Below are 14692 nucleotides of genomic sequence, written 5' to 3' on the forward strand. Positions count from 1 at the left end.
AACTCCTAGTATCTTAACTGAATAGATATAATAATCAACTGATTTGAATTACAATGATTTAGACTTGAATTCTTAGCACAATATAATCCTTCAACGATCGAATATACAACCATAAAGTGTTCTTTCAATTCTTCGATCAATTAGTTTAGCTTAAGTACTTGAGTTTCAGTTGACTTGAAAGATTCTAGAGTACCTGAAAATTCTTGAGTTGGAGTAGCTTTGTAAACTAATTTTGGTTTTCTATTTATAGACAAACTCTGCAACAGTCACTAAATTCAAAGTTGATTCTTCTTCCAAAAATAGTAGCCATTATTTTGTCTTGTATTCCATGTCATCATTCTCTGTCAATCATATGAGGTAGTGAGCCTTAATTCCGAGTAGTCGTTGATGTGTACGGAAAAGTTTATCCAAAAATAGTTTGATACAACCGATTGTATTATGCTAATTTAAATATTCCTTCGAGTACTTCAGTCTTGGTTATTTTTTTAGTTTAGCTTAACTGACGTCCAGTTCAGGAAATCCATCAAGTTAACTCCATTTAGTTGAGAACATGTCCAGTTAAGTAACATCCAATTTAGATCATGTACCAAGTTAATCTCGTTCAGTTGTCTTTGAATGGTTCAATTCATTTTGTATTAGTTCTCTGCCTTTGTTATTTGTTTCACATCAGAACTTATAATTGATTTATGATAAGATCGGTTGAGATCTTTTAAACCAATGTTGGATTGATATTGTGTGTGTGTGTGTGTGTGTGTGTTTGGGGGGGGGGGGGTGGTGGGGAGAAATACACACTTAAACTTTTCTGCTTTCTACTAAATAGAGTACAGTTGGGTTGGCAACTGAACTATTTCTTTCTCGTATGTCTATATCAATCAACCAACTGAATAAGTGCAGAATAAGGTTGACTGATAGATTGAACAACAACAATTTGTCTTGACTAAATAAGTAAGACAATAAGTAAATGACACAAGATATGTTTCTGGATGTTCGGAGACTGAATTGCTCCTACATCACCCCTTCTTCCACCTCGAAAGGATATCACTAGAAGACTTTGAGTATTACAAGATATTCGCAAAACCCCACCTCAGCTAGGACTTACCCTACTGCCTACAACTGAGACTCCGATACATAGCTCAAGACTTCAGTCCTCGACTAATTCTGTTACAACTCAAGTGGTCAGTCCTTGACTGACTTTACAACACTGTGTTTTCAACACAACACTTAGTACAAAATGATCCTAACTGATTAGATAGAAAATATATGCGTGTACTTGTGTTATTCGGCTCGAGTATAATCTTCAAATGTAAGCTTGAACTCACTTGAGATACCTTTCAGTTGACTTCAAATGATAGTGGAGTTCTTTGGAAGCCGGCCAAACTCTTCAACTGAACTTGATTCCTGTTTATAGTTAGGAATGTAATGGTAGAATGATTCAAAATGGCTCCGTAAAAAAATCCGTTTACTTTTCTTTTCTCAGCGTTAATAATTCCTAACATCCGTACTGACATTCTGTGTATGCAGATTCTGCTTTGCCTCAGTGTACGAGTGTAGTGACCTTGCATGGAATCACCTACTAACTGGCAACTAATAGCATGCATTAAACTTAATACAGCAAAATACTTAACAGAGTAAAAATGTGCGAAAACATAATCCATAATTTACATATCAACTTAGTAACATAATCCAGGCTTAAATCTGTAGTGATAAAACCAAATCGAAGAACTTAAGTAAACATTATACAGCTAAAACATATCCTGCTGTATAAATTCCCCTGAAAAGCTCCGGCTCCCTAGTCCTGCCTCGAACTACCGGCTCCGTCCATCCTGCGACCTGCCCCATGGAATAGGGTGTCCAAGATAACAACTAGGACGTGAGCGCTAACGCCCAGTACATAGACATGAGTAAACATATGTATATAATGCATGCAACATGATGACTGGTAAAGGGTCATCTGAAAATTTATGCTCAGAACCGGCGCCACATGAGTGCTGCCACCGCACGGATCAACATCTGGGTGCAACCACACTCGTCTAGTACACCAGAGTTGACAGACATAAATGCCCCCGCCGTCGCGGTACTCTCAGTGACAGACTATCAAGTATAGAGCTGAGCAGCTCTATAGTCAGGTATAACAAGGTATAGGCTCAACGTGTATATGCACATAACATATGAATATAGAAAGCGGTAAATCATATATCATGCCATATAATAATGCCAAATAAATGCAACATATAAGCATGTATACTCGCTGGCAATCTCAGTCAATGTGTACGTACCTCTAGGCTAGTTCAAGTATAGTAGGATCCTAGGTTCCAAGCCTATATTCAAAAGTTCACTGTATCACTATATAAATTCTATAAGCCTTAACTAAGCTAATAAGTACTCCCAAAACTTAAATAGATTCCCGGACCATACCTTCGTCCGTAGATAGCCCTTTGAAGATGCTAGTCCTGGATGACTATAAACACATCTTGGTTATTCCAGAACCTCTATTATAACTGATAGGGCCCTCAAGTGTATATCTCACACTATATAACTGAAAAAGAAAACTCGGAAATTTGTATTTAGAAATGAATCTGGGAAGCCCTATTTATAGGCAAAATTTCTGGCCAGGATCGGAGCTTTCGATCCAGCTCACGCCTTGCATGCATGACACGCCGGGATCGGAACGTCCGATCCGACGATCGGAGCTTCCGATCTCGCCTCCGATCAACACTTGTCAAAACTCGTGGCTGAGTCATCGGGTAAAGCTGGAAGCCGGAGATCGGAACGTCCATTCCAGGATCGGAGCTTCCGATCTCGGTGCTTCCGCTGAGCTTCCAAAGTGGCTGGGATCGGAGCTTCCGATCCGGCCCAAAGTCAAAAGCCCAAATTCTCTTCCGAAGTCCAATAACATTCCGAAATTGATTAATTACCAACCCTTAATTATGTTTAACATATTATTATCTTAAAATGGGTTCTGGGTTACTACATTCTCCCCACCTTTAGATATTTCGTCCGCGAAATAAAATCTAAAGACAAATCAAGATAACAATATGAAACATCAAACCATGTTTTATTACAAAAACTGTAATTACGTCTTTACATGGTAATCAAAAGTACAAAGCAAACAACTCAGGATATTCATCCCCCATATAGCTCTCGGTTTTCCAAGTTGCTTCTTCAACGCCTCGGCGCTGCCACTATACCATCACGAGTGGTATAGTCTTGTTCCGAAGAACTTTCTCCTTTCTGTCTAAGATACGGATTGGTTGTTCAACAAAAGACAGATCTAGCTCTAGCTGAATATCAGTAGACTGAATCACATGAGATTCATCAGCTATATACTGTCGAAGTAACGACACATGAAAAAAATTATGTATAATGGAAAGATTTGGCGGTAAAGCCAAACGATATGCAACATCTCCGATCTTCTCCAGTATCTGAAAAGGTCCAATAAAACGAGGAGACAACTTGCCTTTCACGCCGAATCTCATCACCTTCCTGAAAGGTGATACTCGTAGAAACACATATTCACCAGGCTCAAACTGAAGTGGCCTGCGACGAATATTAGCATAACTGGCTTGTCTATCTTGAGCAACTTTGATCCTATGCTTGATCAAATCTACCTTTTCTACAATCTGCTGCACCAATTCAGGACCCTCGACTTGTCGTTCCCCGACTTCATCCCAGAATAACGGAGTACAACACCGTCGACCGTACAATGCCTCGAAAGGTGCCATATCAATACTACTATGATAACTGTTATTGTAGGCAAATTCGATCAAAGGTAACTGATCCTGCCAAGATAAGCCAAAGTCCATGACAGAAGAACATAGCATATCCTCCAATGTACGAATCGTCCGCTCTGATTGTCCGTCAGTCTTCGGGTGATATGCAGTGCTCAAACTCAGAGTGGTACCCAACGCCTCCTGAAAACTACCCCAAAAACGTGAGGTAAATCGCGGGTCTCTATCATTGACTATGCTCACTGGAATCCCATGCAATCGCACTATCTCCTGGATGTATAAACGTGCCATGCGATCATAAGAATACTTCCGGTTATAAGGAATAAAGTGTGCTGATTTCGTCAAATGGTCAATAACGACCCAGATAGCATCACATTGACGTGAAGTCATAGGTAAGTGGGTAACAAAATCCATAGTTACATGCTCCCACTTCCATTCAGGAATCTCAAGATTCTGCAATAATCCACCTGGTCGTCGGTGTTCAGCCTTGACCTGTTGACAAACCAAACATCGAGAAAAAAATTGATACACACTACGCTTCATCCCCTTCCACCAGAATCTAGTTCGCAAGTCCTTATACATTTTCATGCTTCCAGAATGAACTGATAATCGACTCATGTGAGCTTGAGATAGAATATCATTCCTGAGCTCCGCAATATTAGGTACAACCACTCGATTAGATAAGCACAATAAACCATCTGCCTAAAAATGAAATCCAGATGTATTAACTCCATTGGCTAAACGTGCCAAACGCTGAGTCTTAACATCAGATATCTGAGCATCTCTGATCCGAGAATACAATGCTGGCTCAGACAAAATAGTATACAATCGAATCTCATTTCTCCCTTTCTTGTGCTTGAGCATAAAACTCAATGAACAACACTCTTGAATCATATGAGATACTTCACTAGTCTGAAGTGCAGAAAGTCTCACCTGCCGACTCAAGGCATCAGCAGTAAGATTAACAGAACCTGGATGATATTTGATTTCACAATCATAATCCTTTAGAAGATCCATCCAGCATCTCTGTCGCATATTCAACTCCGCCTGAGTGAATAAATACTTCAAACTCTTGTGATCCGTGAATATCTCAAATTTATCGCCATAAAGATAATGCCTCCAGATCTTGAGTGCAAATACAATGGCGGCTAACTCGAGATCATGTACTGGATAATTACTCTCATGTGTCTTCAATTGTCTAGAAGCATAGGCAATAACATGTCCATGCTGTGTCAGAACACATCCTAATCTCTGATCAGAGGCATCAGTATAGAAAACATAACCTCCTGATCCAGAAGGTAGAGCTAGCACAGGTGCAGTAGTAAGACATCCACGCAGCTCGTGAAATGACTCCTCACAATCCGAGGACCATATGAAGGCAACATCTTTCCGTGTAAGCTGTGTCAAAGATCTGGCCAACTGTGCAAAATTCTCGATGAACCGACGGTAATATCCAGCTAGACCCAAGAAACTACGAATCTCAGCAACCGTCATCGGACGAGACCAGTTCAGCACTGCCTCTATCTTACTAGGATCAACAGATATCCCTTCATTAGAAATCACATGATCGAGAAACACTACCCGATCAAGCCAGAATTCACACTTGCTTAATTTCTCATACAACTGCTTATCTCGTAACTTCTGTAAAACAATCCTCAATTGTTGTGCATGCTCATCCTTGTCATGAGAATAGACAAGAATATCATCAATGAAGACGATGACAAATCTATCCAGATATTCTCGAAATACCTGATTCATCAGATTCATAAAGACTGCCGGTGCATTCGTCAAACCAAATGGCATAACCAGAAATTCATAATGCCCGTATCTGGTCCTAAAAGCAGTCGTAGAAATATCTGAGTCTCGTACCCGCATCTGGTGGTATCCAGATCTCAGATCTATCTTGGAGTAAAAAGAAGTATCCTGTAGTTGATCGAATAGATCATCAATCCATGGCAAAGGATACTTATTCTTGATGGTAACATGATTCAACTGCCTGTAATCAATACACAATCGCATCGATCCATCTTTCTTCTTGACGAACAAAACAGGTGCTCCCCACGGAGAAACACTCGGACGAATATATCCCTTATCAAGCAGATCCTGTAACTGCTGTTTCAATTCCCTCATCTCTGATGGTGCTAGAAGATAAGGCGCTCGGGATATAGGCGTAGTTCTTGGTATTAAATCAATACCAAATTCAACCTCTCGAACCGGAGGAAAACCAGGAATCTCATCAGGGAATACATCAGGAAACTCACTGACTACCGGTAACTGATCAATACCCGTACTACTCATGGACATATCAACTGCATAGATAAGGTATCCCTCCCCACCTGACTCCAAGACATGACATGCCTTCAGAGCCAAAACAAGTGGCGTCGGAGGTCACGCACCCTCACCATAAAAGTACCAGCTATAACCCTCAACAGGATGAAACTGTACTAGACACTGATAACAATCCATTGTAGCGTGATACAAAGTCAGCATATCTATTCCCAAAATACAATCAAAATTTGTCATCGCTAATATCATCAGATTAGCTGACAATACATTACCTTCAAACTCTAGAAGGCAACCCATCACTAGACGTTTAGTTACTATCTCCTGCTTCAACGGAGTAGATACAACTAAATTCATATCTAATGATACATAAGGTAATCTATGTCTCTTAACAAAGTGACTAGAAATAAAGGAATGCGATGCTACAGTATCAATTAAAACAAGTGCAGGAATACCACATAACAAAAAGGTACCTGCCAACATGCGATCGCTTCCCTTAGTAGCCTGTTCTTGAGACAGAGCAAATACCTGCCCTTGAGTTTGGGGACAGTAACTAGAAGAACTCTGTGGTGCTGGCTGCTGTCGTGGAAAAGTAGAAGCCTGAGATCCAACCTGTGATCCCGATCCACTAGCAGAACCCATGCGCTGAGGACAATCTATCCGCAGATGTCCCTGCTGACCGCAAATATAACAAGCACCAGTAGCTCTCCGACATGAAGCTGCAGGATGCTTCCCTCCACAGTGACTACAAAACTCCTCCTTCTTCTTCTTCTTCACAAAACGGAACATACCTCATGAACCACGAGATCCAGATGAAGTAGTAGGAGTAGAAGAAGACGTAGGTCCAAATTGCACAACAGATTTAGCTCTAGGCTCAAATGATCCACTAAGCTGTGCTGGCATCAACAACTGTGAACGCCTGTTGCTGGTCTCCACAAGACGGAAACGGTTCACCAAAGTTTCATAAGATACTGGGTCATCACAGAAAACAACCTGTGAGTAGATATCTTGGTTCAGGCCTTGTAGAAAGAGATCATACTTCGATGCATCACTCTCATTAATATGAGGACTGAAAGGTAGCAGATCAAGAAATCGTTGCTGATATTGATCAATAGTCATTGATCCTTGCCTCAGAGTAAGCAACTCCATCGATCGTGCTTGGCGAACAGCTGGAGAAAAATACAGTTTCTGGAACTGCCGACAGAAATCTCCCCAAGTCACCTGTCCTCTTTCAGTACGTGCCTGAGCAGCTTTGGCATCCCACCAAAAACGTGCTCGATCCTCTAGAACAAATTCTAGAACTTCCAATTTCTGATCCTCAGTACAATCGAAAGCACGAAAAGTACTCTCGAGTTTAGACATCCAACTTCTTGCTTGTTCAGGATTCTCGCCTCCCACCAAAGGTTTCGGTCCTACTTGCATGAATTTATTGATAGAGTAGCGACGTCTACCCTTATAATGACGATGTTGATCATCATGATGGCGGTGATGACGATGATGATGACCACCTCCCTGGCCAACACTACCGTGACTTTCGTCAGCCATATCCTGAAAAGAATTGCACATTAAAATCCCAAATGCGCAAGAATTACTCAAAACTAATTCTAAATCCCAAGTACTAATCCCAAAATCTAAGCATGCTCTGATACCAAAAATATAGTGACCCTGCATGGAATCACCTACTAACTGGCAACTAATAGCATGCATTAAACTTAATACAGCAAAATACTTAACAGAGTAAAAATGTGCGGAAACATAATCCATAATTTACATATCAGCTTAGTAACATAATCCAGGCTTAAATCTGTAGTGATACAACCAAATCGAAGAACTTAAAAGTAAACATTATACAGCTAAAACACATCCTGCTGTATAAATTCCCCTAAAAAGCTCCGGCTCCCTAGTCCTGCCTAGAACTACCGGCTCCTTCCATCCTGCGACCTGCCCCATAGAATAGGGTGTCCAAGATAACAACTAGGACATGAGCGCTAACGCCCAGTACATAGACATGAGTAAACATATGTATATAATGCATGCAACATGATGACTGGTAAAGGGTCATCTGAAAAGTCATGCTCAGAACCGGCGCCACATGAGTGCTGCCACCGCACGGATCAACCTCTGGGTGCAACCACACTCGTCTAGTACACCAGAGTAGACAGACATAAATGCTCCCGCCGTCGCGGTACTCTCAGTGACAGACTATCGAGTATAGAGCTGAGTGGCTCTATAGTCAGGTATAACAAGGTATAGGCTCAACGTGTATATGCACATGACATATGAATATAGAAAGTGGTAAATCATATATCATGTCATATAATAATGTCAAATAAATGCAACATATAAACATGTATACTCGCTGGCAATCTCAGTCAATGTGTACGTACCTCTAGGCTAGTTCAAGTATAGTAGGATCCTAGGTTCCAAGCCTATATTCAAAAGTTCACCGTATCACTACATAAATTCTATAAGCCTTAACTAAGCTAATAAGTACTCCCAAAACTTAAATAGATTCCCGGACCATACCTTCGTCCGTAGATAGCCCTTTGAAGATGCTAGTCCTGGATTACTATAAACGCAACTTGGTTATTCCAGAACCTCTATTATAACCGATAGGACCCTCAAGTGTATATCTCACACTATATAACTGAAGAAGAAAAATCGGAAATTTGTATTTAGAAATGAATCTGGGAAGCCCTATTTATAGGCAAAATTTCCGGCCAGGATCGGAACCACCGATCTCGGGATCGGAGCTTCCGATCCAGCTCACGCCTTGCATGCATGACACGTCGGGATCGGAACGTCCGATCCGACAATCGGAGCTTCCGATCTCGCCTCCGATAAATACTTGTCAAAACTCGTGGCTGAGTCATCGGGTAAAGCTGGCAGCCGGAGATCGAAACGTCCGTTCCAGGATCGGAGCTTCCGATCTCGGTGCTTCCGCTGAGCTTCCAAAGTGGCTGGGATCGGAGCTTCCGATCTGGGTTCAGAGCTTCCGATCCGGCCCAAAGTCAAAAGCCCAAATTCTCTTCCGAAGTTCAATAACATTGCGAAATTGATTAATTACCAACCTTTAATCATGTTTAACATATTATTATCTTAAAATGGGTTCTGGGTTACTACAACGAGAAACTTTATCCAAAATTTTGTTGGCCTCAACTGATTATTCTTAACTGATATTAGAACTACTCAACTGATCTTCACTAGTTGATCGTTATCCAGTTGTATGTCTTGATGCAGTCTGGTCAAAATCAGTTGGCTTGATAGTTTAGTTGTGTTTTGTCTAGTTGATTTATTCAATCTTGTATGCTTCAGTCGTGCCTCTTTCAGTTTGGCTTTGACTAGTTCAGTTCAGTTAATCTCTATGTCAATCAGTCTTAGTCAATATTCATTCAGTTGCGAGAGTCCAGTCGGGAAACTTGTGCAGTTAAAAACTTTCAGTTAGTTGTCTAGTCCAGTCGTCTCTTCATTTCTATGGACCAAGTCAATTCAATTCAGTTGGACTCTGCCAGTTTGACAAACACCAAAACATAAAAACTTGACTTCACAACAATTTTCCCTTTTTTGATGTTTGACAAAGCCAAGTAGTTAAATCAATGATATATTTTTTTGTTGTGCTTAACTGATTCTTGATTTAGCCCAATTTTGTCATTTTCCCTCCTTTTGGACAAACACAATAGTTCGTGAAGGCAAGAATTCATAACTGAATAAGATTTGGATTAAAATTCGAAAAGATGACTTGATATATGTGCAGATAAAATATGACAGACTGATACAAAATCAGATAAAATAAGAAGAAGTCTTCAGTCTTCATCTTTGACTAAAATGGCCCTGATGGCCTTTGCTTTGATGCATTGTTGTCAAATCAGTTCTTGAACTACTGTGCTCTCTAGAACTGCTTCCAGTTGGTCCGGTTGTTCTGGCTGACCGAGACATCAAAACTGATGTTGTTGACTGAAAGAATCCATTCTTACAGATATAGCCTCGTGATAGTTTTCCATCTTAGATTCAACTCTTTCAAGCTGTTTAGAGAAAATTTTAGTTGATGTAGAGTGATTTTGATCCACTTTGTTGCTAAATATCTTAATCATATTTGCAAGAGTGTTATGAGAAGTTGTTTGCTGAGCAGTAGCTTGTTTTCTAAAGTTTCAAGAGCACTTTGGAATGACTGCATTTGTGTGAGACCTCGGTTCTAAACATCTAATCTCGGATTAAACAATAATTAAGCATACAAGATCCAAGATTTAAAGCAATAAAAGAAAGATTTTTTTTAAAAGAACATGCCCGGACCCCGTGCACACATCCGTGCACGGGTCCGTGCATTTTACTGAAGGGCACATGGACCCCGCACAACCTCCGTGTCCGGGTCCGTGCCTAATCAATGCACTAAAAACTTTAGTTTCTGCCCGACCACACGGACCTTCACCCGGAGGCGGCACGTGGTCCGCACACTTAAAAAAAGCATACTCCCAAAGCCTGCGTGGGGACACGGACACTTGCACGGACGTGGCACCGGGTCCGTGCCTGCTGTACCAGAAAAATAAAAGGCATAAAAAACTGATTCCATGCTAACACAACCCAAATCTTCAATACATAAAGAGGTACAATAAGCATGCAACAACATCATACAACTCAGTACTCGCATATTCAATACAACATAAACAACGAAGTTCGAGTTCTAAACATGTTCCAAAATAAACTAGATAGACATGCTGATTTGACTTCTAAACCGAGTCCCACTTCTTTCTCTCACTCTTGATGCTAACCAAGTCTTCGCTGACTCGAACCTGCCCCACCTGTTGCCAAGTACACAAACAAAACAAAGCAACAATCGGATAACTCCGGTGAGAATGATATTCCCAGTAAAAGCAACATAACATGCAATACAAGTAATATATCAACAACATGATTTCAAGAAAACATATTCAAAGTTAAAACGAATGAAATACATGTCTTTAAAATCGGGATATCAACTCTGATAATCAAGGGATTGCTGATATGCTTTTGGGATCTCGAGGATGAGATCACGTAACGACTCACCGACTCTCCCAATCGAGGTGGTGCCACGTATCCCAATCCCCTAGACTTTGGTGCGACTATAAAGAGTATGCTGACACTAGGTGAAATTCTACACCCAGGCCACTCGTTTATAGCCCCCAAAACGTCTAACAAAAAGGGCGTACAGCCCGCTGAAAATTAAAGATTTAAGCTCAAGATGAATGCATAAGAAAACATAAGCATTTAGCCATATAACCAAAAGCTCAAACAACAAAATACAAGTTCCACATTCTAGAACAAGTATTGATGCAAGTATGTGATTTTAAGAGAAACTCAAGAACCAACTGTCTTGAGTGTGCTATCCCGCTAAAACGATGACTGCTAGTACCTTTGCGATGCAATTAGCTCCAACTATGGATACACTACAAAAGAGGTTATATCAAAATCTATACAACCTAAACAACAACAACGCTCAAGGTAAAATCTTTACCGCTCTTTGTCCAACTCTTCAACGATCAAGTTCTGCTAACTCTGGACTCGACAAACTTCAAACGAATCTGTACAGAGGCAAAATATGATCAACAACAACGAACAAACCCAAATGCCAAAGTTTTACAATTCAAACGATTCAAAATCCCAAAACTCAAATCGGCGGCATAACAACTATAAACTGATCAAACCAAAAACGCATACATCAGTACAGCATTTAAAACAACTCAAAGCAATGCTAAAACAACAATAACAATCCAAATCCAACAAATCACAAAACTCCCATTTTTGAATTATGCTTCCGAAAATAAAAAAATCCGAACGACGCTCTATTTCAAAACCGACTGAGAATAATCGATAAGAACTATCTCAAGAGCAACATAACCGAAACTCAATCGATTCTAACATCATAAAAAAATAGAAGTATAACTGATCGGAGAAATACGTAAGATAGAACAAAGCTCTCACTGCTGTGATCGCTAATCTGCCTTCAGATTAAAATTCTAACGGATGGATCGACCGAAAACCGAGATCTAAAAGCTTGAAGAAATGTTTCCCAAGATTTAATGGAGGAATCACGATGGAAGGGAAGGGTGAAGACTAATTCCAAGTCAAACAAATGGTAGATAATATATAAAATCCCTTATTTGCATTTTAGTCCCTGAAATTTCCAAAATTTTCAAAATAGACCCTGATAAAAAACAAATCGGCTCTTGAATTTTGTAATCTCCGATTATCTCAAATAAACTCAATTAAGATAAATTTGGGGCGTTACAATTCTCCCTCTCTAAGAAGAGATTTTTTCCTCGAAATCTATAAGAATCAATCACATAAGATAGAATAAAGAACGAAAGACAGTAAGAAGTACTCACGTCATCCGAATTACTCTGGAAATCGCTGTCTCATGTCAGATTCTGTCTCCCAAGTCACTTCCTCTACTCCATGATGGCTCCACTGAACTTTCACCAAAGGAATCGACTTGGTTCTGAGCTGCTTCTCCTTTCGATCAAGGATCTATATCGGTCGCTCAAAGTAGCTCAGAGTCTCGTCAAGCTCGGCTTTGTCAGGCTGAAGAATATGAGAAGGATCTGGATGATAATTCCGCAACATAGATACGTGAAAAATGTCGTGAATACCAGATAAAGATGGAGGAAGTGCAAGCCTGTAGGCAAGATCGCCTAACTTTTCGAGAATCTCATACGGTCCGATGAATCTCGGAGATAACATCCCTATCTTTTCAAATCTCACAATGCCTATGAAAGGAGAAATCTTCAAGAATACTCGGTCTCCCTGATCAAAACTCAGAGGTCTGCCTCTGATATTCGCATACTTCGCCTATCTATCATGAGCTGACTTCATTCTTGACTAAATGATCTTTAATTGCTCTGCCATATCTCGAAGCATATCCGGTCCAAAATCAGGTGACTAGGATACATCGTCCCAAAACAAAGGAGATCGGCACTTCTTACCGTACAAAGCCTCAAAAGGCGCCATACCGATACTCGCTTGATAACTTTTGTTGTAAGAAAACTCGACAAGAGGCAAAGAATCCTGCCAACTAGTGCCAAAGTTTAGCACTACTGCTCGAAGCATATCCTCTAATGTCTGGATAGTCCACTCTGACTGTCCGTAGGTCTGAGGATGATAAGCTGTACTCAGATGTAATCGAGTACAAAGTGCCTCTTGAAAACTGTGCCAAAAGTGAGAAGTGAATCTAGGGTCTCGGTCTGAAACGATCGACTTCGGCACACCATGAAATCTCACAACGTTGCTAACATATAACTCAGCCATCTGATCGTGACGATACGTCATCCTATACGGAATAAAGCAAGCAGACTTCGTCAATCTATCGAGCACTACCCAAATAACATCGCATCCTTGAATAGATCGGGGTAGCTTCGCGACAAAATCCATCGAAATGTGATCCCACTTCCATTCAGGAACAGATAGACTGTGCAAAAGACCACCCCGTCGCTTCCTCTCTGCTTTCACCTGCTGACAGTTCAAACATGGGAATACAAATCTCGCAACATCGCTCTTCATCTTCTTCCACCAAAACTGATTCTTCAGATCGTTGTACATCTTCCGACCTCCAGGATGAATACTGAACCGACTGCAATGTGCCTTTCGGAGAATACGCTGTCTCAAATCCGCAATATCAGGCAAGACAATACGGCTATTCACAAACAAAACATCATCTCTAACCTGGAATTTAGACTGATGCCCTGATCTGACTTTCTCTGCTGAAATCTGAGTGCTCGAATCAGACTTCTGTGCTTCTTTGATCAAAATAAATAACTCTGGCTCGGCTTGAATAGCAAACACTCTGATAGTCCTCCTATCTGTTTCAAACTCCAAACTAGAAGTGCAACAATCATCGACCAACAGAGAAACACCGATAGTAGAAAGAGATAAAGAACAAAGCTTTCGGCTCAAGGCATCTGCAGCTGCATTCGACTTTTACGGGTAATATTTGATTTCACAGTCAAAATCATTCAATAGATCTAACCATCTTCTCTGTCTCATATTCAGCTCTGCCTGTGAAAACTAATACTTAAGGATTTTATGATCAGAAAAGATCTCAAAAGACTCACCATAAAGATAGTGACGCCAGATCTTCAAAGAAAAAACGATCGCAGCGAGTTCAAGATCATGAACCGGATAACGAGTCTCGTGCGGCTTCATCTGTCTCAATGCATACGCTATCACATGCTTATGTTGCATAAGAACACATCCCAAGCCTCGGTTAGAAATATCACAATAGACGGTAAAACCTTCAGTACCTGATGGAATAGCTAGAATCGGAGCACTGGTCAGTCTCCTCTTCAGGTCAACAAAACTAGCCTAACAATCTGCAGTCCAAATAAAAGGCGCATTCTTCTGAGCCAGCTGGGTAATCGGCTTGGCAATAGCTGAGAATCCCTCGTTGAATCGGCGATAATAACCAGCAAAACCCATAAAGCTTTGGATCTCAGGCACTGATGTCGGTCTAGGCCAATTCATAACCGCTCCGATCTTGATGGGATCAAAAAAAATCCCATCTCCCAAAATAATATGACCGAGAAAGACAACTCGATCCAACCATAACTCACACTTAGACAGCTTGGCAAAAAACTGTTCAGCCCGCAAAATCTGCAAGATGATCCTCAAATTCTCTGCATGGTCTGTACGGTTCTTTGAATAGATAAAAATAT

The sequence above is a fragment of the Henckelia pumila genome, chromosome 2 (genome assembly GCF_033568475.1).
Source record: "Henckelia pumila isolate YLH828 chromosome 2, ASM3356847v2, whole genome shotgun sequence".
Taxonomy (NCBI): Eukaryota; Viridiplantae; Streptophyta; class Magnoliopsida; order Lamiales; family Gesneriaceae; genus Henckelia; species Henckelia pumila.